This window comes from Protopterus annectens, chromosome 14.part0 (genome assembly GCF_019279795.1).
Source record: "Protopterus annectens isolate FY-2018-M chromosome 14.part0, PAN1.0, whole genome shotgun sequence".
NCBI lineage: Eukaryota > Metazoa > Chordata > Ceratodontiformes > Protopteridae > Protopterus > Protopterus annectens.
In genome coordinates, this window is record NC_056748.1 from 21,660,535 (window position 1) to 21,687,508 (window position 26,974).

Below are 26,974 nucleotides of genomic sequence, written 5' to 3' on the forward strand. Positions count from 1 at the left end.
CTTCAGAGAATGCATGGTTACAGTTCTGCTAGCAGCAGATAACTACAATTAAACAAATGTATCTTTTTTGGCTGATAAAAATTGTGGTTATAAACACTGCATCATGTAGAAAGTATAACAAATACAGAATGTAAAAACATGCACACAGTATGCTGTTAGAACTATTAGACATGAATCTATGTCTGCTTCACATGTCTACACTGTTTCCATTTAAAAATGCATTTCCTTACTTTGAACAGGATTTTTGGACCTAATAAATACATCACCTAAATTTTAAATTAAAAAAAATGATGGTCATGGATGGTGTTAATGCAGAGAAAAAACTGCCAGATGAACTACCACCTTACTTCTAGACTGTGCACAGCTGACTGCATTCTGTATATTAAAGCTGAAGCTGAATCCCATTTGTATGTGGAATTATGAGGCTATTGTTTCAACTCTGAAGTCAGAAGTAGTGAGAATACAAGTTACAATTACTGCTAGTAAAACTTCACTAGAAGGCACTCGGATCACTTTGAAGTAGGTGATATCCTAGTGTGCCTAAGATTATAATCATGCCATTAGATAAAAGTCTATTTATTTAAATCCATTAAACGGATTTAATGCTGGTTATGTTTTGGATTTTATAAAGTACAACCACTTTATTTACTTCAAGTAAACAGTTATGCTGTTCAACTGTAACTTTTATTGTTAGCTTAATGGTACATGCAATGGGATGGAGTACTAATAAAGGTTGGCTTTAGCTTTACAAAGAGTTACTGTCCATATGCCATTGCTCCCATACAGATATTTAACAAGTATATTATTTTAAGGGTAAACAATAACTGTGTTTTAAGTATTCTGGTGTGATCTAGCTGGTGGCAGGATTAATGAAAAAAGATGGTGCTGATACTGGAGGGATATCATTAAACCCACCTGGAAAATAATTTGGGTCAAATTATAATTACTACTAGTAAGACTGGACTAGAAGGCAATTGGATCAGTTTGAAGTGGGTGATATCCTAGTGAGCCAGAGATTATAATCATGATCTGTAGCAATATAGTGTACAGTTTACTTGTGTGTGGCAAGTGTTGACTATTACCCAAAGACAGACATGCACTTTACTGTACATTATTAAAGCCAATCATCCCTTGCATATTAATTGGTACCAGTGGCATGGATTTAAAGTCTGTACCATCACATATAAACTAGTAATAACAGTGCAACATGTGAGACCGCAGCCTCTGTTGATCACACTGCTGCAGAAATCTTCTCCTTTTCATTCTCCTATACACAAAAGTCTAGTACTACTATACAATAAAGTAACTGATTCATGCAAATTAACGATCTGGCTTCACATTGCTGTCACATTTTCTTCATACTGCACATTCAGCTGCCTTTATAAAGATTGGCAAAAAAGAAAGAAGAAAAAAATCTTCTTTTGATAGTCTGATACAAAGCTACATTTTATTATGGTTTCCAAACAGAATTTCACAGCTCATCCAAAGTCCAAGGTACTGATATTTAATACATTACTACTGGATAACATGGAAAACAGCAAAAGTGGGAAATTCAACAACAGTAAGACAAACTAAAAGAACTCGTACTAGAGGTAAGCCACAAATGATGTTGAGGGAGTGTGACTCGATACCATCAATCTGCACTTACAATGCATCGCAGAGCCTAACTGACCGTATGAAAGCAACTAGCATAGTAAGTAATCATGTTTATTCAATTTCTCTCTCATAAAAAAACATAACTTAGGACCACTACAGCTGTTAATGTCCACATATGTAAGGGTTCCTATCAGTTCGTCGAAACTTCAGCAGTTCAAACTCCATATGTTCAAACTGCGAAGTTCGAAAACTGATTATCGCGAAGCCGCGGAACACCAAATTCTTTCCCAGGGAAAGAATTCTGTGGGCCGTTTCTGTGGCTTCACGATTTTCAGCACTGTGGTGGAAAGTTATGGGTCGGGTTCAGGTAAGTGTGCGATTGTGTGGATGTTAGGGTTAGGGAGCGGGTGAGGTGAATTAGGGCTAGGGCGTGGATGAGGTGGGTATGCAATAGTGACAGACTTTACAGTTAGGGCGGGATAGGTGAGTTAGGTTTAGGGCGCAGGTCAGGTGAGTGTGCGATAGTGACGGACGTTAGGGTTTTGGTTAAGGTAAGTGGATAGACAGTGGTGCATGTACAGTTTAGTGTAGGATTTTAAGTGTATGTGTGTAGATTGCTGTTTTTTTGTTGTGCTTGTGTTGTGTGTTCCTTGGAACAGCGATTTTTTTCCGTGGGAAAAAAAATGGCTGTTCTAAGCCTTCGATGGTTTTGCACTTCGAGGTTAGAAGTTCGAACTTCTGCCATTTTGACGAAGTGATATAGACCCATATGTAATAACATCACTCACCTGTTCAAGCCACCTAGGATTTAATACTACTAAAGAATGTACATGGAGCATCAATTATGAAACAGACAACAACCTGAAAAGTCACTTTATATGAAAATCCAGTTCAATATTAGGTTTACTGTTGTTGACACACTAGTCCAACTAATTATGCAGACTATTTTCACAGGAGACCCAGGGAGTGCTGAGACACCACCTTCTACACAGAAAATAAGAAGACAATCTACTTTTTTTCCCATCTAGAACCAAACTAGCCTCTGATATGGAAATTAGGGATTCACCTAATTCAAAAATTCTTGGATTTTTTTGGTGCTTCTTTCACTCTGGTAAAGAGGAGGTGAAGCTAAACACATTTACTGCCCTTTTTTTTATTATTCGAGAATTAGTTGTCTGTTTACTGTTCTTTTGCTTTACAGGAAACTACAGTGTGCGGCTCTGCTTTAAAACCAACAGTGTTGTGCAACTTGAAAACATTGCTAGGTAAGATGTATACTGCTACAACATCTAAAACATATAGAAAGTTATCTATTTGTTCATATGGATACAAACTAGCTTGCGGATTTGCCAAAATTAAAATGCTCTCCGATTTTTTTTGCTTGCCCTGATGACAAGAAAGAGGGGCAAACACACTTTCCAGCTGTTTAGATCTTTGTGGTTTCTCTGACTGACTGGTTATTCCTTGCTTTATACTATGCTATGCAGCACAGCCTTACTTCAAAATGAGCTGTATGGAGAGAGCTGGTACCATTTTGGGGTCAGATACATGATGCTACATCACCTTAGGTCAACAGAAGAAGACATTTTTTTTTCATCAGAGACCAAACTAGCTATTGATATGCATTTTGCGGATGTGTCTAAAGTGAAAATTATTGGATTTTTGCTGCAGCTTTGTCTGTTGTGAAAGAATGTGGGGCCAATACACCCTCTGGCTGTTTCTTTTTTTTTTTTTTTTCTCTCAACTAAAGGAAGGTCTTCTGTGGTTTCTGAGAATTTCTGACTGGTTACATTATGCTGTATTATGTTGCACAACTTTGTTTTAAACGGAGCTAAACTGAACAACTCAATGGAATCAAGGCTGATTGCATTCTGCTGCACCACATCAAGTCTTCAGAAGGTGGTGCTTAGAATAACTGGGACACTGCAGGACTATACAAGATCAAATGACCAATGGTTTGAAAAAAAAGAAGCACTAAATAGTCATTCAGGTGAACTGAGAAATCTGTAAAAGTCAGTGACTGAAATAAAAGGCTGACCCAGAATAATGCTTCTTAAGAAGAAATGTATCAAAAAATACTGGAATTGGAAGACAGCACAGAGAAAAAAACTGGGATTCTCTGCCATTTCAGAGAAACAAGGGGGAGAGGACTGTATTACTGCCATGAAAGTAGAAATAAACAACTGGACTGGTGTGCCACAGTAAGATACGTTACTGAGAGGGTGCACCATGTACATGTTCAACAGATGGCTGTTTTCTGTGGGCTAACACTGATTCCAATAGATATGCAATCATATCTGTGGAGATGCTCTTGACTAAAATATGGCAAAAGGGAAAAGTACTAAAAATTTATGACAGTAGTGTTTGTGGACATGATTTTTTTGCTGTATAAATAAATGAAGATTAAATTAATTCCTGTAATCAGTGGATCCCAACAGGCTGCTGTTACATCCAGATGGATCAAAAACATAAATGTAGGCAGGGAAGGCCTTGAAGGAGGTAAAAATGTTCAGACAGCAGAAAAAAATCCAGCCAACAAAGTGAAAGCAGCTATGCTTTTAAACTCTATACTATTAAGGGGGGGAGTCAATGAGATGCAGAGTCACTGAAACATTTTCTATTGTTCCAGAAGAAAACAACTGAGCAACAAAGAAAAGTCAAAGAATTAACCAGAAGAATCTTGGATTAAAACCAGATGTTGGTAATAACAGAAGTTGAAGAAAAGGAGGAATACCAAACAAAATGAACTTGATAAAGTGTGAGAATTGTAATAACTGCACTGTGTGCTTTTTAGGTAGGTGAATTGCGGATGCGTGAGAAGTACTGCATAAAAAGCATTAACAAGAAGAATCAGGAGAAAAATGGACTTTTGTAAGTGGAAGAGCTGCAAATTATCACTAATTTTAAAGTGTACATGTGTGGTTACCAGCTTAGGGGTGGTTCTACTAGCAGGTGACACAGCTAAAAAGTAGATTTTCAAAGGCAGGAGGCGCTTTGGGGGAGTTTGCAGGTCTGATTGGTGGAGCAAGAGCAGACAGACACAACTGACCAGATGAACCTTGAAGTAGGGCTAGTGTACCTTTAAAAGACCATGCATCCCATAATTCATAGTTTGGCTATTAGGTGCTAGTGTAATGGGGTGACAGATAAAAATAGCAGGGCACTTTAGCATTTGTGTCCCACACAGTGTAGTGGGCTTACTAGGAAGAATTTATGGTGGGAAAAATAAAGATGGGAGGAGTCTTTTCTGACAAGTTGAGTTTGAATACAAGCAAAAGATATGCTTTTTACCGCTCTTATTTGCAATATACATGGAGCATCTATCTAAAATGTTAAGTGATTCACAAATCCAGGAATATAATAGGTGTGGTATTCAAGGAAGTTTTTGCAAATGTTATCTTGTAGTTGACAAATCTTGATTATGACATTAGGGTCCTGTGGGATATTCTAAGCCAATTGTGAGTACTTTTGGAATACACACCAAATGATGGTAAAACAAAGGCTATAACTCTAAATGATGTGCTCACCCATGAAATAGCACAACAATACCCATATTTATGGGGACATGAAAAGATGAAGTACTTATGCTAAATGATTAAAAGCATTCTGTTGCAGTGGCCAAGGATATGTGGGGAATATACCAAGTAGAACATTACTAAAAAACAAAATCAAATAAAAAACTGGAAATTAATGGCCATGGACATGCATATTACAATACAGGAAGTGAAAATGTTTTTAGTGTCTGGTCTTGTATATACGCCACACATACTTATATCAGCCAGAGAAAATCCTGTGGACAATAATAAATACAACAATGAAGGCATTCATTTGGGAATGGAAAAAATGCAAAAAATAGTCATTCTTCCTGTAGGACTGGGCAGATTAGGATTGCCTCTAATTTGAGGGGATACTTTAAAATCTACACAATTGAAACTGATATATGTAACACAATCAGAGATGTACACCAAAGTGGGAAAAAAGATGTTAAAAAAAGTGCAACTATGAGGCATCAAGAGAAATAGGATTTTGAAAGCAAGACCTTAAGGAAAATGGCAATAAATACGCAGAAGGTTATTCTGATAAACTGGCTGTCTACATTAAAAAAGAATATACCAGTGAGGGAGTGGAGAAAGTAAATACTGGCAAAAGGAATGCACACAGCTGACAGTACAGAATACATGCAATATGTGTTTGGATGTAACTGGAGGAAATTAACAAAGGAACCATATAACTAGGAGCAAATAAGCTACAAGGGAAAAGTTACAGAGTAGGATGAAGCCAAGTGGGTGCTTGACTTGCAGGTCAAAAATTGCCTTTCATATCAAGGACTGTTGGCAGAATACAGACAGAGAGACCAAGGAGTACTGAACGAAAGACCATCTCTGGTAAGGTTTTTAGTGGAACCAAGAACAGAAGACACTGTCAATAAATACATAGTTAGTAAAGCATCGGCGCCAGAACCATAGAGAGTGCGGGGAGGGGAGCCCCCACCCCCACTTTTGCAGATCACCTCTGTCCCTTTCGGTTTTGCAGTTTCATTTGCCGCAATGACGCCAACGCATTTCCGGCCATTATTTGAGAGCGGGATATTCAGAAGCACAATGGAGTTTGTTTGCAAGCGGGATATAAGCTGCTGCAGATGGAGTTTGTTTCTGGCTGTTATTTGCGATCAGGATATGCTGCAGAATGGAGCTCGTTTGCTGCAGGAGTTAACTGCAGAGTGGAGCAGGGGAACAGTGTGTGTTTGTAACTGCCCCCAGCAGGGTACATCTGGTGGCTAGAGGTACTCAGGATCAATCCCAGTACCTTGGGTACAGGTAAAAAGAGCCTAAAGTCCCTAGCCACCATCACTTGTAAATGTATGCCTCACATTTTTGTTCTGCTCTTTCTGGGTTGCAGGAGTGGTAAAACAAAACCTTTTATTCTAGCAATTTTCTAAGGTTATAAAATCAGTATTTGAAATGTGTCCCTATTTTGGGGCTGTATTCCCCCATTATTGGCTTTGTTCTGTATTTCTGTACTAAGAGGTTGAGAGCTATGGTGAGAAGTGAGAACTGAATTCACTAAATGATATGATAGCCATTTAAGTTGTCTTCCTGTCTTTCAAGAAACTGCTGGTTTAGTTTAGTGGTATGTTGCTCTGACTGTAGTGCACAGTGTTCTGGGTTCAAGACTTGGCAGTGAAATGCATGGTGGTAATAATGTTTTATGGAAGCAACTTTCCAAAATTATATTTCTAAGGTTATAAAATCAGTATCTGAAATGTGTCCCTATCTTGGGGCTGTATTCCCCCATTACTGGCTTTGTTCTGTATTTTTGTGCTAAGAGGTTGAGAGCTATGGTGAGAAGTGAGAACTGAATTCACTAAATGATATGATAGCCATTTAAGTTTGTCTTCCTGTCTTTCAAGAAACTGCTGGTTTAGTTTAGTGGTATGCTGCTTTGACTGTAGTGCACAGTGCTCTGGGTTCAAGACTTGGCAGTGAAATGCATGGTGGTAACAACGTTTTATGCAAGCAACTTTCCAAAATTATACACGCAATGTTTAAAATGTGTCTAGTTTTTGCCCCCCCCCCCCCACCACCACCACCACCACCAAATGAAAATAAGTTCAAGAAGCTGTGCAACATGCCTATGGCTTACAGTCTACTGTGATTCTGTATTTAAGTAGACTGTTATCATGGAAAAGTTTCTAACTTAAGTCTAACAAGTGTGCTGTATTATACAAGGAATCTAATTTAATACAATCAGGAAGGTGAATCAAGGAATGTATACATGTATGCATGGCCCTAAAAATGTGTTTGAAAACAGCCCAGAGGAAAGTGTGAAAAGCTCAAAATCATGGGCAAATTTTAAGCTTTACTTTTGTTACCAAAGCAATGGATGAAGGTAAAACAGTTCGCACCACATTACCTTGACCTGGCCAAGCCTTTTGACACAATCCCCTACTCAGGTGTAGTACAAAAGATGAATAATGTAGGAGCAAATACTTACATCACCAGCTGCATTGCCAGCTTGGCTCACAGGATGCAGGAGATCAGCACAGGGGAAGAGACCAGTCACCAGTGGAGTCCCCCAGGGTTCGGTGCTGAGACTTCTTCTGTTTGGCATATACATCTCAAAAGTAAAAGGAAATGCCAAAGAGCTTTGGCCAGCTAAGTTTGAGAGGACTGCAAGCTAGGAGAAGTTATTGAATCCCCAAATGACTTAACCATCTTGCAGGAAGGTTTGTCCCAAATAATAAATGGTGTCAAAATCATGACAATGCCCTCTGAGAACTGATCCAATTGTTTGGCATTTGGGAACTGTGTGTACAGTGACCTAACTTTTGACCATCATGTGCCCAGGGTCATAAAGCCTTTCTATATTGCACAGCTTATAAACAAATTGATAGTGACTAGATCTACAGATGATGTCCCCCTTTACAAAGCTCTCACTATGTCAATCATTTTGTATAATGCCCACTTTGGCATGTATCTGTCCAGCCCCATGCAACAACTGGAATACCTTCAGAGATACCTTACTAAAAGGATACAAGTCCTAAATAATAGGTCTTGCATGGACCACCTCAAAGATTTATTACTATACTCAGTATCCTACAGAGTGCTTAGAGGTGACATGTCTGGCATACAAAGCATCCTCCGACATAATACAGATGGACCTACTGAACATCAGCAAGTCAAATGGCATCATAAATGCTCATTCCAGGTATCTAAACTGAATGTTGTGGAGAGATGGATATATATCACAGAGGCTACCACTATTCTGGGACAGACTATCCATAAAAATAAAGCAAAGCTCATCCATCCATATTCAAATGCAACTTGGATCCAAGGATGGGTAATAGAGAATGTACTCCAGGATTTCCCCTCATGCCACTAATGGATAGAGGCAGTTCCTAAATGCTGCATCCGTTACATGGCCCCCTCAAATTATCTATGGTATGATCACAGCTGTTCTCACTAGGGCTAATATACAATTATCAGCCATAGGGATAGCTAAGCCCAATCAGAAAATGTTAATTCAAGCACCAAAAGGGAATTGGCTAAGCTTAAAATGCTCTCCAAGTGAACCTATGTTGTGGTAGCAAATAGTCATAAACAAATTACCCTTTTTAGTTCACTAAGTGCCCCTGTCACCCTCCACCCCCCCCCCCAGTCTTTAACAGCTTCCGGCGACTATGTAGTAAAGCATATACAATACTTCATGACTGTAACAACCATTCAGGGCCACTCACTTGGTGTAGAGCGATAAAGCCCAGACTACTGCTCAGGTGACCCAGGGTTCAATTAGTGATTCGAGTGACTGGCAGAGAATAATGGCCATTACCATCCTGGGAGGGTGACTATTCAATGGTTATGTGGGCATTTGTCACTGCAATCACCAGACACTGCGGATATCATGCATTTGGTGAAATAGACCTGGTGATAGGTAGGTGGATACGACTGAGTTGCTGCAGAGGCATGGTGATATGCAGTGACTTCCACCATTGTACACCTACCTATCGATGCTACCACTAGTCACCAGGAAGTGGGGAATGGATGGTAAAGCATAACAGAAAACCTCCTGACGAAATGGTGAGGGCTGTGGCCCCCAAGATGCACTTAAGCTCCACAGCCGTCCCCAGCTAATACTGGATGAATTCCAGGGGGTTGAGCAGTAGCTGCCAGACCTGGTATGAACATGGGGCACTGGACAGGTATGTCATAGGATGACGCAGACACCCTCCAACAAACTATAATGATCAATCACAAGAGATTAAAAATGATTGGGAAGGTAGATTAGAACAAATTATACAAGAGCAAAAGGAGAAAATTTATATAGGGGGTGTTAAAGAGTTCAGTTGGTGGTAGCATAGGTGGATATAAAACATCCCACAGCACCTATCGAAGAGTAGGAGTCCTTTATTTTCACAACATAAAACAAACACATTATTTACATATTTACATTTATATTTATGAGCACACACACACATATATGTAAATATATATATATATATATATATATATATATATATATATATAAAGTTCTTTTTCATTATTTATCATTTTCTTATAACATTTTCATTGTTATTCTTCCATAATTGGCCCCCACTCCTTCTTCCACAACCATAATCTGATTTTTCGCAATATATTTTCCAAAATCGATTTTCCATTAAATAAAATTTCAATCTTTAATTCCAAATAACCCATATTACAAGCCGAAAGACACAAACAAACATAAAATAAAATCTTATCTATCCTTATCACATATGTTTTCCTTGTCCTTATACCCATACATAATCATATTCACATCTAATCTACATTAGGTCATTAATATTCTCAAAAAGCATTCTTCACATAACTTTTTCCAGAGTTTCACCACTCTTACATTTCAAAAAACATGCTTTGTTGTCTCTTCCTCTCCACAAAATAAACATGCTATTTCAGCTTTATTTTTATATGGCATATTCCCTTTTACTGGTAACTTTCTTTTATTACCAGTCTCTATAAGAAATCCTGACATTCTACTATCTTTGTACACTACTTTTTTTCCTGACTTTAATCACTTTAAATCACTTCTACTGGCAAATTTTCCCCGTGGATTTACATAATATTTTTTTCATCAGATTATTATAACATATCCTTCTACCTTTCTCAGTATCACAAATTATTTTCCTTGCTAGTATTTTTTTCTTGATAATTTTTAATTTCTTCATTTACATATTCTTTTTCTAATTCTCATCATTATAAACCCACAAAAACAATAAAAACTAAATAAAACCACACAACAGGAAGTTGGTCAACTGGACTAACACTACCACCAATGGATAAAGTACACGTTTTATTGAGCGCTTTCGTCCCAGTGATTTGGACTTCATCACAATAAATCAAACACAATACCGAACAGTTTGTGGTCAGCATCATGGATGAGGTAAAAAGGGAAAGACAAAAGAAAAGGAAGTTTGTTTGAAAGAATTGTTAGATAAAACCACAACAACGTTAGAAAAAGGTGGAACCTTTACATCTGGTAGATGTTTACAATGCAAATTCATTTTAGAACAAGAGTATGTAATCATTAAAAATCTGGGTATTATTAAACCCATGAAGAAATACTACTGTTATTCAAAAGCGTTGATCTACATTGCTGTTTGCCAATCATGTGATGGTTTCTATAAAGGAAAACTAAAAGGGCTTTCAAGCAAAGGATTTATTAGCAAACTTATGATATCAAGAACAAAAATGACAAGAATGCCCTATTTAAACATATTAGTTTATACCCTCCGCACTCTTTTAAACTTTTTGTCATTGACCATGTGGACATGGGGCATAGGGGGGTCCCATTAATGACTTTTTAGAATACAAAGAATTTAAATGGCAATTTAAAATGAATGCAACTGAGTTTCCCGGTCTTAATGACCAAATTTCTTTAAGTCCATTATTGAGATCAAGGTCTGCCTATTTTTTATAGGTATAGATGGTATTTGCAGGACCAATTTGAGTAATTTTATTGTATTTTATATGTATGTATTTTATTACACTGTTAGGTGGGAAAAAAAATTGTTACGTGTTTTTAACAGTTAATATGGAGGTTGGCACATTATGGCTTATTTGCTTTGCATAACTGGTTTACCAATTGGATTGAAGGAGCCTGCATTTAAAGTTGGAGTACTGTGTTTGCTTTATTCTGATGAAGTCCAAATCACCAGGATGAAAGTGCTGAATAAAATGTGTACTTTAGCCATTGGTGGTGGTGTTTTTCCAGTTGACCAACTTCCCATTGTGTGGTTTTATCGAACTCTCATTATCTTACAGAAGTTTTTGTACTTTTATTTAAACATTCTCACTAATAAATTTCTCATTCTCTTCCTTTACCAACTTTCATACTCTAGACAAGTTTAAAGAAGCAGAAAAAAACTAGATTTAGTAATCCCAATCCCTTTCATCTTCCCTCATATACAGCACACCTCTTTTCACTGGGTTTAATCTCGAACCCCAATATGAAAGAACATACCATCTGCCCAATTTCCTTTTCATATTTTTGTGGGATCATATAAACATTTGACATTTATGTTATTTTCCCATTAATAAAGAATTTACCAGATAAATCTTTTTCCTGAATGCTTAACTATATGTGCTCTACAGAAGACGTAGTTCTTTCATGTCTTTAATCAAGCCCTCCCATTGCATTATACCTGCTAGGCAAAAAAAATAGGGAAAATTATGTAAACACACCTCATTCACTGAGAAATGTACATCCCCCAATTTTCACCACATCACCCAAACCCTTACTTTTATCTTTATTCAGGGTCATTCCTATTTCCTTTAAAAATCCATTCAGGCAAGCCAAGATTTCCCTCGCACATGTTTTGTTCTTAGCAACCACAACTATATCACATCTGTATATGTCAGAACTATTGGAATCACCACCTCCTTTTGCACCACATATTTTGCATCTTTCATTTTATAAGCTATTTCACTCACTATCACATTCATTACCGGTGCAAACAATATTCCACTCATGAGACATCATTGTCTTATGCCCCACTTCATACACATTTCTTTACTCAGCCACCCATTCAATAACACTCTTACTCTGTTATTTTGATTTGTTGACATACACACTCTCCTAACTTCTACATTCTTCTCCAAGACACCCCACAAAGCATCAGGTCCTACAACATCAAACACCTTGCTAATATCACCCACCATAAGTTTCACATCCTCCCTTTTACCTATATCAACCACAATTTCTCTCACAACCACTTCTTGACATTCCCTCCCTTTAACACCATATATAACTTTCTTCCATGACATCCCTCATTATTCCCTCTATTCTTATCTATAGCATTCTAATCTAAAAATTTACAGTTAGTTTTATTTATTTAGCGTGATGGGTCTCCATTTTTTTCTTTATTTCATTCGGTGCATCTTTTTTATATATATATATTTTAATACCCCACTACATAACTCTTCATAAACAAACCCTTCCGTCAACCATTCATTAAGTACACTTAAAAAATACTTTCTTAGCCAATCCACTAATTTCTTGTGCATTCCATGCTGGATACTATTTGAGCCTTACACTGAATCATCATTGACTTTTCTAAGTACTTCCACCAATTCACCAACAGTAATTTCTTTTTCCAAATTCTGAACTCATTCTGGGATTTTTTTTTTTTTACATTCAATCCACCATTCAGACCAGTTTACATAGAACTTCTTCATGGTTATATAACCCTTCCATAACTGCAATACTTCCCACTCTCCAATTTCATACCATAATCTTTCATTTATTCTTTTTATTCCCTTTCCTATTTTAATATACTCTCTTTCTTCCATCACTTCCCATCCATATTGCTAAATGGCCTGAAAAACTCATTGCATCTTTATCACTACTTGCAACCCTCAAACCTTCTGATAATACAAAATAACCAATTTCAGATCCAAGTGGCCCATTCTACAAGTCCACTGACTTCTGTTCCACACAGTTAATTTACCACATTTATCACTTCCTGTATTTTTTACATACTTCCTTTTGTTTTTACATTTTCCCCTTAAATCACAAAGTCCCCCTGCAATAACAATTTTCACTTTCACCACCACAAAGTCCAATATTTGATAAACAGATTCTCCATTTTCTTGTTAGCTATACATGCACCTAATGCTATAATTCTATAAATATGCTCTTTTTACCTCACATCCACAACAGTCAACCTTCAGATCCTTACCAACGTTACATCTAGTCCAGACACTCCAGAATAACATTCACCTCCTAAGTTCCATATTATATTTTCATCCCACAATTCTTCTGTTTGCAGTCTTTCCTCACTCGTCAGGACTCGTGCATCCTCTAACAGAACATCCACATTACATTTAGCACACCATTCCACTCTCTCTATCCTTACAGTGTTAATAACACTGTTCAAAATTACTAAAGGTATGCTAAAGTTGTTTTTCCTTATTTTTAAATTTGGGGGAAATATTTTAAAATTTTTGTTTGCTTATTTTTACTCTTTCCCCAACTGAATATTTTTTTTCCCTGGGTTTATAAATATCAATCCCTTCTCCTGACTGGTCTTCTTACATGCACTCTCCCTCATTTTCCCCTCCATTCTTTTTCTTCTACAGTTTCTTCTTCACCTATTTCATTTTCTCAGCAACCTCTCATTTTTTTTCTTTATGTACGTTTTGTGTCTTCTCAAAAAAAGCTACTAGCTTAGTGGGACTTACCCAGTCAACAAAGGATAAATAAATATAAATTAATGAGTTGTCTAGACAGCACACTTTGAGTGATCTTTAGAACAGATCTTTTGAGTGATAAACAAATTACCTCTTAAAAGAGTAACAGCATGTAGATAGTTTGAAGAGAAGATAAAGACTGTACTGCAAATAAGAAAAGAAGTTTTAAAAGAGACTACAACAGCTGCAACATGAGGACACATTACATGGAAAGCCAATTAGCTTAGTTGTTAAAAGCTAGGCAGGTACTTAAAAAAAAGCACTAGTGTAATAGTTAATGTTTAATACAATTCATATAACTTCTTTTCTGTGCTTTGAAAGTATAGCTGGCTCACCCAGTGCCCTGTGCTAGGCCCTGAACTAGCACCTCACCCCTTTGCTCATACTGCAGGGGGAAAAAATGGTGCTCTGTTAGACTGCTCATGCCCCTTCCCTCCCAACAGCACAAAACATTTATATATGTGCATACACACATATATCCATATATATATATATATATATATATATAAATACACATAATACATATATATATATATATATATATATTATATTATATACACACACACACATACTGTGTGTGTGTGTGTGTGTGTGTGTGTGTGTGTGTGTGTGTGTGTGTGTGTGTGTGTGCGCGTGTTTTACAGGGACAAAGTGGTACTGTGAATTGAAACATTTAAAAAATGTCTTGGGATAAGAAGTTATTACAGAGGGGCTTACCTGCCAACTACAAATGTGTGTTCAAAAGTTGTCAGATGGAAGAGTATTTATACTAAAATGTCATGAATTACAAGTGATAGAATTTACAATCAGAATGGCTGCACGAACATGGAAGGTAAATGGACTTTAAAGGTACAATTAAGAAACAAGACAGTGTTATCTTACATTAAGATGAAACATTGCTTTGTGCAGTCTGCGTATGACACTCATTTGGACAAAAACAAAACAAGCGAACCTGACAAGGAAAGGGTTTCAGGAAGAACATTTAGCAGGATACCAGGGACAAAGGAAAAGGTGGGAGTTATATTTATAAGAAGACGAGCTCCAGAAGTTATAAAAGAAAAAAAGAAGAAAAAAAAACTAATCATGGTAGATCTGCAGTTGGAAGGGGGTATCGGCAAGAATGATGACAACTCTGGCATCTATATTCCTCTAATATGATGGTTTTGGAACTTAGCACGGTAAATCAGTTGTGGGTGCTGACTGGAATTTTATTTGTAATAGCAAAAATGCATAAGGGGTCTTGTCAGAAAAGACAACCCTTTCAAGTCAATAGACTTTCTTTTTAATCTCAGCAAACACTACAGTCCCTATATAATGTATTATATTATATTCTTTCTATAGGCTCATATGTACTTACTAGGTTATTGATCTGTGAGGATCTTGAAAAGCTTAACCTTACAATAATGAAACTGGAAGCTCTTGTTTATGGATATGGATAGTAAGACAGAAGCACATTTTTACCTACCAGAGGAGAAGTTAAAGAGAATAATAAAGAGCTGAAGGCATTTTACTGGCAGGAGAAGAGTTAAGTAGGACAAGCTGATCCTCCCCACAGAACCAGGTGGTTTTAGATTACCTGATTTGAAGGGATATTTTACAGTTAAAGTTCATACACATAATACAGGCATAAGATTATTATTTCAAAGTGGAAATGGATGTTGATGAAGCAGGGGTGTTCAAAAAATAAGGAGAGAGTGGAATTTTGGATGCCAATTCTTAGAGAGAATTGTAACAACCATTCAAATTATATTCATGAATTTGCAAAAAAGTATTTTAAGAACCTAGTCAACACAGGAATGAAAAAGATGACTGCAAGTAGAGGGTGTACATAAAATAAGCAAGAGGAGGCTGGAATTTACTGAAGAAAACTGGCGAAGAAACCAAAGTATTATTACCAAATAACTAGAGAGGAAAAGTTAATAAAATGAAAAGAGGCCAAGAAGTTGTTTGTATTGCCGGATACAGACTATGCTGTGTCAGTCCTTGGTAGGGAAGGCCAACAGAATGGGATATGGAAGTCCTAAGTGAAAGACCTGGTCTGGTAGAGTTATTAGTTAAATCTAGAACAGAAGCTGCTGCTAAAAATGGATAATTAGTAGGACATATAAAAAACTGCATGGTAACTATAAGAATCAATCCAAGGAATTTAGAAAAGATTGGGAAGAGAAAGGAAAGGCAATTTACAAGGGAACAATGGAAGGACATAAGTATGATTTCTAACTATGCAACAAAGTCCAGATGGTTTAGGATTTTGCTTGGAAGTGTTTGTATAGGTATTTTTACACCCAAAGCAGACTTTAAAGAAATTTTCCTCAGGTAGACAGCAAATGTTGGAAGTGTGACAGGAAAGAACAGGGTAGCTAAGCACATTTTTTGGAAGTGTAACGAGTTGGCAGATTTTTAAAAATTCCTGTACAATACTCTGTTAGAAATATTGGAGGACCAAATAGCTGTAGCTAAGGAATGATTCTTTTGAGATGGAATACAGGATCTGAATTGTAAAGGTATAGTAAGGCCCTACAAAGTTTAATATTACTGGCTGACATAAAAGCAATTTACTAGAAAATGGAAATCAAAATTTAAAACACCTGTGATTCAAACATTGATTATTATTAAGGAGATAAAGGAACTGGAGGTAGGATAAAGAAAAGGAAAGGGTTATCCTTCACAGAAATAAATGGAATTTGTGGGAACTGTATATACAGAATAATGTTCAAGAGGAGGAGCAAGTTTTAAGGGAAGGCAAACTACACAGCAATAAATGGAATTTGTGGTAATATTCGTAGAAAAATGTTCAGGAAGCGGAGTGAGGCTTAAGGGAAGAAAGGAAGAATTTATACACTGTTAGAATGAATAATTGTAAAAAAGAAACGTATACACATAATGCACAAAAATAACAAAATGTGTTAATATAGTTTATTTTCCATTAATGTATATGCATCCATGTCACTGCTTAAAATATTAAGATTTAACAAAAATGTTTAAACAGAAAAGCAGACACTAACACATGTCGTTTTTCTTTCGGCTTTTCCCGGTGTGGGGTCGCCACAGCAGAACTCCAGTCCGCTAATGATTGGCAGTCGATTTTTATCGTGCCGAGTTGCCAGCCCGACGCCCAACCTTCAATGAAGGCACGCCCATTCACGCATGTCTTTCGAATGCCACTTGACCACGGGGAGGACATGCACACTCTACACAGAAGGCGCTCCAGCCGAGAATCGAACAGAAGAACCTCTTGCTGTGAGGCGACAACGCTACCACTGCGCCACCGCAGCTTCCAGACACTAACACATGTATTTTCTCATATTTATATTTACAGTGGTCTTCCAAATTTATATGTCATAGGACTATTCACTCAATAAATCAGACCTTCATTTTAGAGCAAATGGAACCATTCTTGCTGCACTACAGTTCTTCTTGGAGACATAATTAGAGCAGCCTCTCTCTACAACTCCTAGCTATCCTAGTACACATGATTGCTTCTTCCTTCTGACAGCAATGATTATAGCACTTCAGACTGCTCTTTTGACTTGCACTAGGAAATATGTTCTTTGTACAATGCCTGTGGTACCGCCTGTACATATTTCCATCTTATCAGTGAAATACATGGGATCGGTTCAGCTGCTTAACCAACTTCAGCTTTCCCACAGCATTTACATTCTTACTCAATCTCTGGCTAGTAAGCTTAGCAATCTCCAACAGTTACTCTCTTGTTTTGTCTTCACCAACCCCTTTACTTTGTACTGATATTCGTTTATTAGTAATGGAGTTGAAGTAGATCGTTTTTCAAACTTCTGCCCTTTAATATTTGGGCTAGCAAAAGACCGAGTCCCTTTGGTAACACATTTCTATAATCAAAACCTGAAGATGATAATGCTCTTAGCTAATGCCACAGATTTTTCTAATTTTTTTTCAATATCGGGTTAGTTCTCTTCACTTATCCCATTGACTGTGAATAGTATGCACTAAACATTATATTCTTGTACTCCCGCTCACACACATCTGAACTCCTGATTTTTTTCCGAATTGTGAAGAATTGTCAGATAGAACAGCATCAGGTATCTCTTACCTACAGAATACAGATTCAGTTTTCTTTATTTTTACTTGTGGAATATCTAAATAACAAACCTTTTTACAGTGACTGCAAGAACACAACAATTATAATCAACAGAACTTGTAAAATGGTTAAATAGCAACTTCCTAAGTAAAAATATGGGGAGAAATGCAGTTAAAACATGTCCCTCCTGTAACAACATAAAATGCACAGATCTTGGGGCTTTAGCTTAGATAAACAGGGAAATATTCCAGATTAAAGTGCAGTTGATGCACATTACTAAATAAAACACTCATTAAACAGGTCTAAAGACAGTACTCTTAGCTGTTTTGCACAGATCACAGTGATGCATGGAAAAAAGAGGTTCACATATTGTATATAGTAATCAGATGTACATTTGTTATCATGAAAGCTCAAATAATAATCTACGCATACAAAAATACATGGCTTTTATATGTTTAAATATATCTCTTCCCACTTAACTTGACAGTATTTTTTTAAATGGCTATGCTATCATTTCTTCTTTTAGAATGTTCTTATGCACTGCATACAGCACAATTCTGAAATATTTGCATAATTTCTGCTGACATTCCTAGTCCATTCCTTTTATCTCATGCTCTTTCTTTGCTGTTTAGCACTCCCATATGTGATTCAAGCATCCTCCCAATCATCTGTTACCTCAGCTGATTAGGAACTACTATTAAACTCTTAAAGTTTGTGTTAAAGTTTATACGAACATTAAAATCTTGAACATGACATCAATTTCACAAAAGAAAAATTCAATTGTATTTCTTTCCTTGATGATGATGTTTGCTCATGTAACCTTTCAGTGCATCTCCTCCAAAAAAACTGCATTTTAAGACAATGTTAGTACATTTCTGGAATTCTTATACTTTTCCTTCCATTGGTGGTAGCTGCATTAGCACACAAGGAACATCTAGCTCCTCTTCTAGCAATTCTTGTTCCTCTTCTAGCAATTCTTGTACCTCTTCTGGTAAATTATGTCAACTCTACTCTGCTCAATATATCTACTATGACTAGTTCCTTGCTGACTTACACTACACACTTTCAGATCATACTTTTGTAGATTATGTAAAATCCTCTTCAAACTCAAAAGTGCCTTCCTGAATAAGCATTGCTAAGATTTATGGTTTACTTCCACTTCTACGTTAAATTTATATTTGTGGAATTTCTTACATCCATAAACTACTGCTACCAGTTACTTTTGTACTAGAGCACATCTCTTCTTGTGTATTTAAAAATGCTCTTGACCCACATGCAACTGGTCTATTGTCTTGTATGATGAAAGCTCCATTCTGACTGGTGTCTACTTGAAAAAAAAATGGTTTGTTTATATCGTAGCATTTTAATGCAGGTGCTTCTATAACCAGATTCTTAGGATTTAAAACATTTTTGTTTTTCATGGATCCATTCTAAAGTTACATCTTGCTCTAGCAACATCCTTAACTGCATAGTTACTTCAGACATATTAGTAGAACTTTTGCAAGATACTGTTATCAGTTCTAGGAACCCCTAAAATGTCTGCCTATCTTCCATTTTTGGCAGCTGCATAAATCTACATCTTCTTTATCAAGCTTCAGTCTCACTAACATCCATCATGCAACTTTGTTTTTATTTAGCTTGAAATTGTCTTAATCTGAATTATTCAACACCTGAATATGTTTCTTGTGCTCTTCTTGTATTTGATACAACAGTAACAGCTCAGATGTTATGTTTCCAGCACTTTATTCAATTGTCTCTTTACTATGGAATACCTTTGCTGCTGATGAAATGCAAAATGCAAAACAGAAGTCTAAGGAATCTATACAGTCCTAATGATGTGTAAAATGTACATAATTGATGCTTTTGTCATCTGCTACAATCCAGATTTGCATCTACCAGTTAAAAGAAGTTACAATTGGGAACTGCGGAGACCATTTTACATAACGCAAACAAACAATGGGGAATGCTCTCTTTTACTCACTTTATTAGCATCTTGCATAGCAATACAAACAAATGTCTTCCTTTATAATGAGTAAATGTACTGTTCATCCACTCTGCTGGCTCTTATTGCATCTTAAAAGTATCCAATCACACTTCAGACACTTATCCAAAGCATCATGCATGTGCTGGATTAAGTGCTATGATGCATTCTCACTCAGGGATCCTACTGTATTATGCTGCATTTCTTAATAAAATAAGCTCTGCAAAATTTTAATTAGGGATACAACCACATAAATCTATATCATCATAGAGTCAGCAACAGAATGTATATGCATGTATAGACTTCAATGAATGCATTATTGCACATGTTTAGGGGATTATTCTTTGAAGTGTACAGATGCATCCCCACAGTACCTCTATGGTAAAATTACCACTGCTATACTATGGTGATATCACTGATGTATCCCTCAATGATATTTTTCCCAGTAAGGTCTACAGTATCTCTATGGCAATATCACTGAGGGATACATAAAATTTACTGGAGCCATAGCTTAACACATGTTTACAAAGCAAACAGGCCAAATATGTAAGTAATGCTGGTGGGAGGGCAACGTGCTGCAACACTTAACTCACTACATGGCACAATTTTCATATAAAATGCTAGACATCTAAAGCTTTAACAATGCTTCACTTCCTGCCTAATCACACTGCTGAGAGCTACTGGTGCTTCCTTTGAGTGTATATCACTGGCATAGCATTAGGTTCTATCTGTGTATGGTATTCTCCTGGCAAACTTGCTAAGCCTGTAAATAAATCAGTGGCATCATACAGGTGGTCACTGGAATGGCTCTGCAGAATATTTGTTTGCTTTCATAATGTGAATTCATTTTACAGTCCTTCTGTCAAGTCAAAGATCTATAACATTATAATTTATTTCTAGTGATAAGATTTGAACAAGGGTCATGCACTTCTTATTTTTATATTCCTAGAACTGCAATTTCCATCTTACAGGCATCAGAAGAAGTTTTTTTTTTTGCCCTTTATGGCTTTCTGACATTGAGAATATATTAATATGGTCATTACCCATCCCTACTGGCTGTTGTGAACACCCGCATCACTGCAGAGGTGTCTTATGCTACTACACATATGCCATCTACCATCTTTGTCTCGGGGTCATCAAGATCACATTCAACAGTCTATAGTCCTTGTGTAAAGCAAGCATCTGTTTGCACTGGAGCAGCTGGCTGACCAAGACCACAATCCCCCCCCCCATAAATGGCAATTTAGAGTAAGCTACTAAAAGCAACCCTCCACTGACTGGTTCTTCCAACAGCCAAGTTGCTGTCACACTGTGCCACAACACAGAGATAGTGTTGACAACTACCTGGCGTGTGTTCTTGCTTTAGTGGCTTCTGAGGCATTTTCAAAGTTTACTGTTTTAACTCACAACAAACTCATTTTCACATTTGTGTTCAATACACAATTTCTTTTGAACCCACATTTTTCATTATTATATATACATTAGTGAAGTTCCTTCTAGCAAAGATTCTACAATTTAGATTAAATACACAACAATGCTTCCTCTCATGTTTACAAGTCAAACCTAGAATGAGGCTTGAATCTGAAGTGCACTATATTTTCTACACATCTCCTTGCTCCCCCTCATCTCTATCACGGTTACACATTCTCATTGTATTTCTTATTTCATACTCTTTTATTTCAGACACATTTCATTGTACACACAAGCATCTCCTTGGTTAATTCTTTTATCTGTGTATTAGCAATGTCACTCGCTCTGCATACGTCCAGAATTTTTGATAAGGTAGGCCTGTTTCTGACACCCTGCCTTCATTTGATCATTTCTTACACCAAAACTACCCTGTCTTTTATTAATGAATCTTTCAGCTCAACATATTCTCAGTCTCTGTGTTCATTCTTCAGTTCAGTAACATAAGCAGCTATAGACTACAAAGGATGTTTTGTCTAGTAAAGAAGAAATGCCAAATAACTGAAAAATTCTCGCTAGGCTCATAATATTTCCTGAACTTCCCTCCACAACACTCAGCTTCTTTGCTCAAGAATTTGGACAAATCTAAAAGTTAAATGGGGGACATAAGCCTGGAATAGGGACAACTTTTAATCATTCTAATTAACTTAAAAGGTTAACGCAACATGTTTTGCCTCAATATGCATTTTCCAAACCAAAACTAGTATGAAATTCTAATGCCTGAAATGACTGACTGTATTCCTCAAGTGATTCATAAATAAATAAATAAACAAACAAACAAAACTGTGAGGGACAGGACAAAAATATGATGCAAAAATCAGGGACATCCCAGAAAATGAAGGACAGTTTAGAGGTATGCTTCCCTCTAAATGATGCTACACTGTCTTTATCATCTTCAGGAAAAGTAGAGTTAATAAATACGCTAAAGCATCTTCCTTAGCAACATGAAAAAATGTAACACACTGGACCTTTTCATGCTTCTTGCATGGGAACACAATTTTTGCATCCAAACTTAGTTTTCTGCTGTATTTCATTGTAATTGGATCAGGTTTTCCCTGCAAATTAATTATCTGCATTCCCAAACACTCACATTTCTTGAAAACAAAGATGCATTCGCTTCTGTAGTTTTAGTGTTTACAGCCCACGTAATTTACTAAAAGATGCAAAGCTGCACAGGAGGAATCACAGATTCACAAGGGTCCATTTCTGGTACTATGTTATGTGCTAGCATTTGACATAATGCTCTTTAAATACAAATACACTGTAGATAAGTTTCCAGCCTGCAGCCTTTTAGAAGAAACATACGTCACACAATGTGTAGATCCCCGCAGTTATGTGTTAACATAATTAAAGCTAAATAACTTATAAAATCTGTTTAACTTTTCATGTCATTACATTCAGGCAGTAGCTAAGGCCAACAGGATTCTTAGAGGATCAGATATTTGGGCAAGTAGGTAATAATGTATTGTAAAGAGCACATGTCACACTGTATCTACTATACTGTGTTTAGCTTTGGAGACCTTACAAAGGAAATTAAATTTAGCCATTTGAGAGAGTGCAGAAAAAGGCAAACAAGATAGTGTGGGGAGTGGCAGGTTATAGCTAAAAAGTCTTTAAAGACTAGGGGTATGCTTGTTAGAGAAAAAAAATAAAGTTAACCTGATCTGAAATTAAAAGGCAATATCAGGAATGTGAGAAGCTGATCTTGTAAAAGAAAAAAAAAAACGATGAACAGGACACAACACTCCACAAAGAGACTACTCCAAGATATCAGGAAGATTTTTTTTTGGAAGTGCACACAGTTGAAGGATAACTTGGAAACAGCCAGGAATGAGACCCAATATGAAATGGGATAGACCATATAAAGGGTATGTGTACAGAGAGGGGCAAATATTTATAGGATTAAGTGCATCAGCTGGGAAAATTTGATGAATACATTTGTTTTTATTAATGTTTGGTCAAGGTAATGTCGTTCAGTCATTCTGCAAATGCAAAGTAAGATACAAGTCTTGAAGACTTGCTGTGGTATAGAATCAGGTATAGCTTTATATTTTCTTGAGAAACAGACCAAGTGTCTGTCAGTCATAACTAGCTATTTTTTTTTTAACATTCTAGCCAGGAATACCAGCTACGTCAGTACCCATCCCATGTCAGCTGACTGCTTTCACAGTATCTAGTAGCTCTAATGCACTATTATAAACCATTAATCCTGAAGCACATTTAAGATGTTTCGCGGTTTGGGGATAGATTAAGGTTAAGGTGTTTGCCGTACAAATGCAAGGTACTGGGTCTGATTTTAACCTTTCAGAAGAACAGCTAGCCTTAAAAATGACCCCAGAGATCATTAGCATAGTAATCAACTATGAACTTCAAGTACATTGTCTGCACTCTGGATTGACATACTTAGAAATAACCGCTTTAAAATAATACAAAAAAAGCCTAAATAAAGGCAGTGGTTTCAGTCATACGCTGCGTCCTGTATACACTGTAAAACAGCATTCACCTATCTGTCCATCCATTATCTGAACTACAAGTATAGAGAGTTTCTGTGACAGCAAGAAGATAAGGAAATAAAGGACTGGGTAGTGAAGACTCCACTACCTCCAACAGCAGCCTCAATCTCATCCTGTGCTATCTCCAGCCTTTCCCAAGCAAGATGAGGGCTATACTCCCTCTGTGCACTAGGTATTCTATGGGGCCCCCTTCAAATGGGCCATGTCTATTTTACACCTCCTAAGAGAAGTGCTCAAGGGCATCTTCCAAGGTACTCAAACCACTTCAAAAGACTCCACTAAACATACAGGAACAGTGTCTGCACTCCAAGATGTTGCCAGACTACCAAGCTCAATATATTATGGACAGTATACCCTGCAAACCTGCTAATCTTTGCCACTTGTATCCACAGTCTCCTCTAGTTCCTACCCAAAATCTCATAAATCTCTGGTGAAATTGGAGACACAGACTGACTGGTAAATGGACAGCCTTTACCTTATAACCCAGCTTATTCTATTACTACAGTACAGTATCTGCAGTGGTGAAGCAAATAAACAAATGAATATAATAATAAAAAGACAAAGAAATGCAACTTTGATAATGTTCTGAGCAAATTACTGCACTATACAGTTATATGTTTAAAAATAAAAAGAAAAGAAAAAAGACTACCTGCAGTTAAAGCACTAAAATTAAAATGTAAGAAAGAACCACAAATCACTGCTTTAAATGAGCTTGTCACAGCTGAACTTCAGGTTCATTATAATACCTATAAAACAATAAGCGAAATCAAGCCCACCTGCTAAAACGTACTGACAGTTTAAGCCTCCAAAAATGTAAAAATAACTACAGAAGAACAATGTCATTTTCAGGTACAGTGTCAACAGCTGTCAACTTGATTTAAACTTTCAAATTAACTTATCCCCCACCCCCCTCCCAAGGGGGGGTATAGTGGCTTCACAATAAACAGCTCCAGTTAATTATTCAGACTCTTACAAGTCAGACTATTTACCATGAGTTACTTATTAAAAACACTCGGGCACAGATGCACACACACCTTAAAATAAGCATCTACTTATTTTGAAGTGTGGCATAGTGAGCCTGAAGTGGAGTAACCTTCTTTGTCAGGAATTCATTTTGTTAGTTAGTTAGCCAGGTAAACCCTAATAACCAACCTCTTTTCAAGGGTAACCTACAAAGAGTGCTTAGTGAAGTGACTTGCTCAAAGTCACACAATATGCAAATAGAGGGTGAAGGAATCAGCAAGAAATTAATAAAGACAGACGACCAGTCGCAGACAGGACACATGCACACACGTGCAATCCACATATGCACTCAAAACATATGTATTCACATATCATAAGCATATCTCTGCACACATTAGAGGATCATTAATTCACCTACCTGCATATATTTGGGATGCAACAGTAAACTGTAGCCTCCAATGAAAAAGCCAAACCAAAGTAGAGAGGACATGCAGACTCCACACCAAAATTAACTAGGATGGAAACAAACAGAATCGTGTGGTGTGATCCAGCAAAGCTGCTCCACTACTGTATTGTTTACTGATAAAAGTGTCAGAGAAGAAGCATCTGAATGCAGTCTGTCAAGTAGCAAGTGAGGATAACACTGTTCAAAGCTGCAGCCTAGTTCAACCACTGGGACCACAACAGCACTTGTGTCTAGACAAGTCAAAGTTCTTATTCACTTATGATCAAAGATTCTGTAGAACCAGATAAAAGGCAAGAAGCCCTTGACTTAACAATATTCTTCCAAGACATAAACAGCTTTCATTTTGAACTCAGGGCTAGAAGTAACAGTTAACAAAAAACTTCAACAAGATTCAGGGATCTCATTTCATATTAGTGATCAATGGCATGCCTATGACTGTACTAGCCTAAATACTTCAATACTATTAATAGTGAGACTTGCTGAAAAAAAGACCAACATTTCATTTGCTTTTTTTCTGAAAATCTTCTATGCAACAAAGAGTTTTTTCTATATCATACCAGTAGATGAAGTATAAAGAATTCAAAGTAGTTACAGCAGTTTTAAAAATTAGCAAGAGTTGCATCACTCAACTGACTGAGAGGGTTATATAATCAGCGATCATGAGGGGAAAAAAAACAGACAAGCAGGCTAAGCCTCCAGCTCCACCAGATACCCTCACCATTAATCCAACTCAGGTCACATGGTTCATAATAGGGCCTTTATCACTCTATGCAAACAAATCTGGTTGATTGTAAAATAAGCATTTCAGCAGAAATTCCTTGTTACCTGACAGATATGGGAAAAAAAAATTTTTCTGGTCCTCTGACCACTGATACTGACATCTGCTCACCACCTCTAAGACTGCCAAACTCCCCACTTTCCTCATCTCCCCATGCAGGGGGGCTGACAAAGCCCTACTGTAATCCTGCAGGTGAGCTGTCCCTCTCCAATAACAGAACAACCTTGGGATCTACTAAATCAAAGATTGCCATTCCCCCTTTAACATAAGGGCAGCTGGAAGGACAGCAACAGATACCAAATAGTGAAAACTTTTTTTTTGTTAGATGTAGAGTTGGGAAATTCACTACCTAGGTGGATCAATCAAGTAAGAGGTCACGGACATCACTAATCCTGACACCCACTCCATCGTGCCCCCTATGCTACTATTAAAATGGCAGGCTACTGGCAAATATGGAAACATGCCCAAAACAAGCAGAAAAATTTGTCCCTCTTTGGGATGGGCAAGCCGACAGAAACCACTCACTTCTATCCTCCACTGCAAAGACCAGGTTGCAGTCAAGGCTTCACGTGTCTACTCAACAGATTCAGGTAGAAAACATAAATGTGTAAAAATACCCAGTTAAATCTGAATTGCCAAATTTAGGGCATTATTGCATTAACACCCCTGGTACAAAAAATCAATACTGTCCAGTCAAAATTAACACTTTTGAGTCATAGAAGCAGAGAAGCAAAAGGTAAAGCTATAACTTCATAGGCTATTTGGACAGCTTTCTGCTGAAAACCTGCAAAAGCCGCTGGTCAGATCTGGCAGTACAGATCCCAAATTAAATATATGTTTTAGTGATCACTGTGAACAGTTATGATACATGCATGGCCCTGCTGTTGATTATAAAATACAAAGAAACTGTTGCTATGAGTTTATAGGACTAA

The 26,974-nt window shown here is 37.0% G+C and overlaps 1 protein-coding gene across 2 annotated transcripts in view; it reads right to left on the reverse strand.

Annotated features, from left to right (window-relative positions):
* The window catches only part of OCIAD1 (OCIA domain containing 1), a 686,887-nt gene that overhangs the window by 579,865 nt on the left and 80,048 nt on the right, over window positions 1-26,974 (reverse strand). The gene's annotated exons all lie outside the window — the stretch shown is intronic.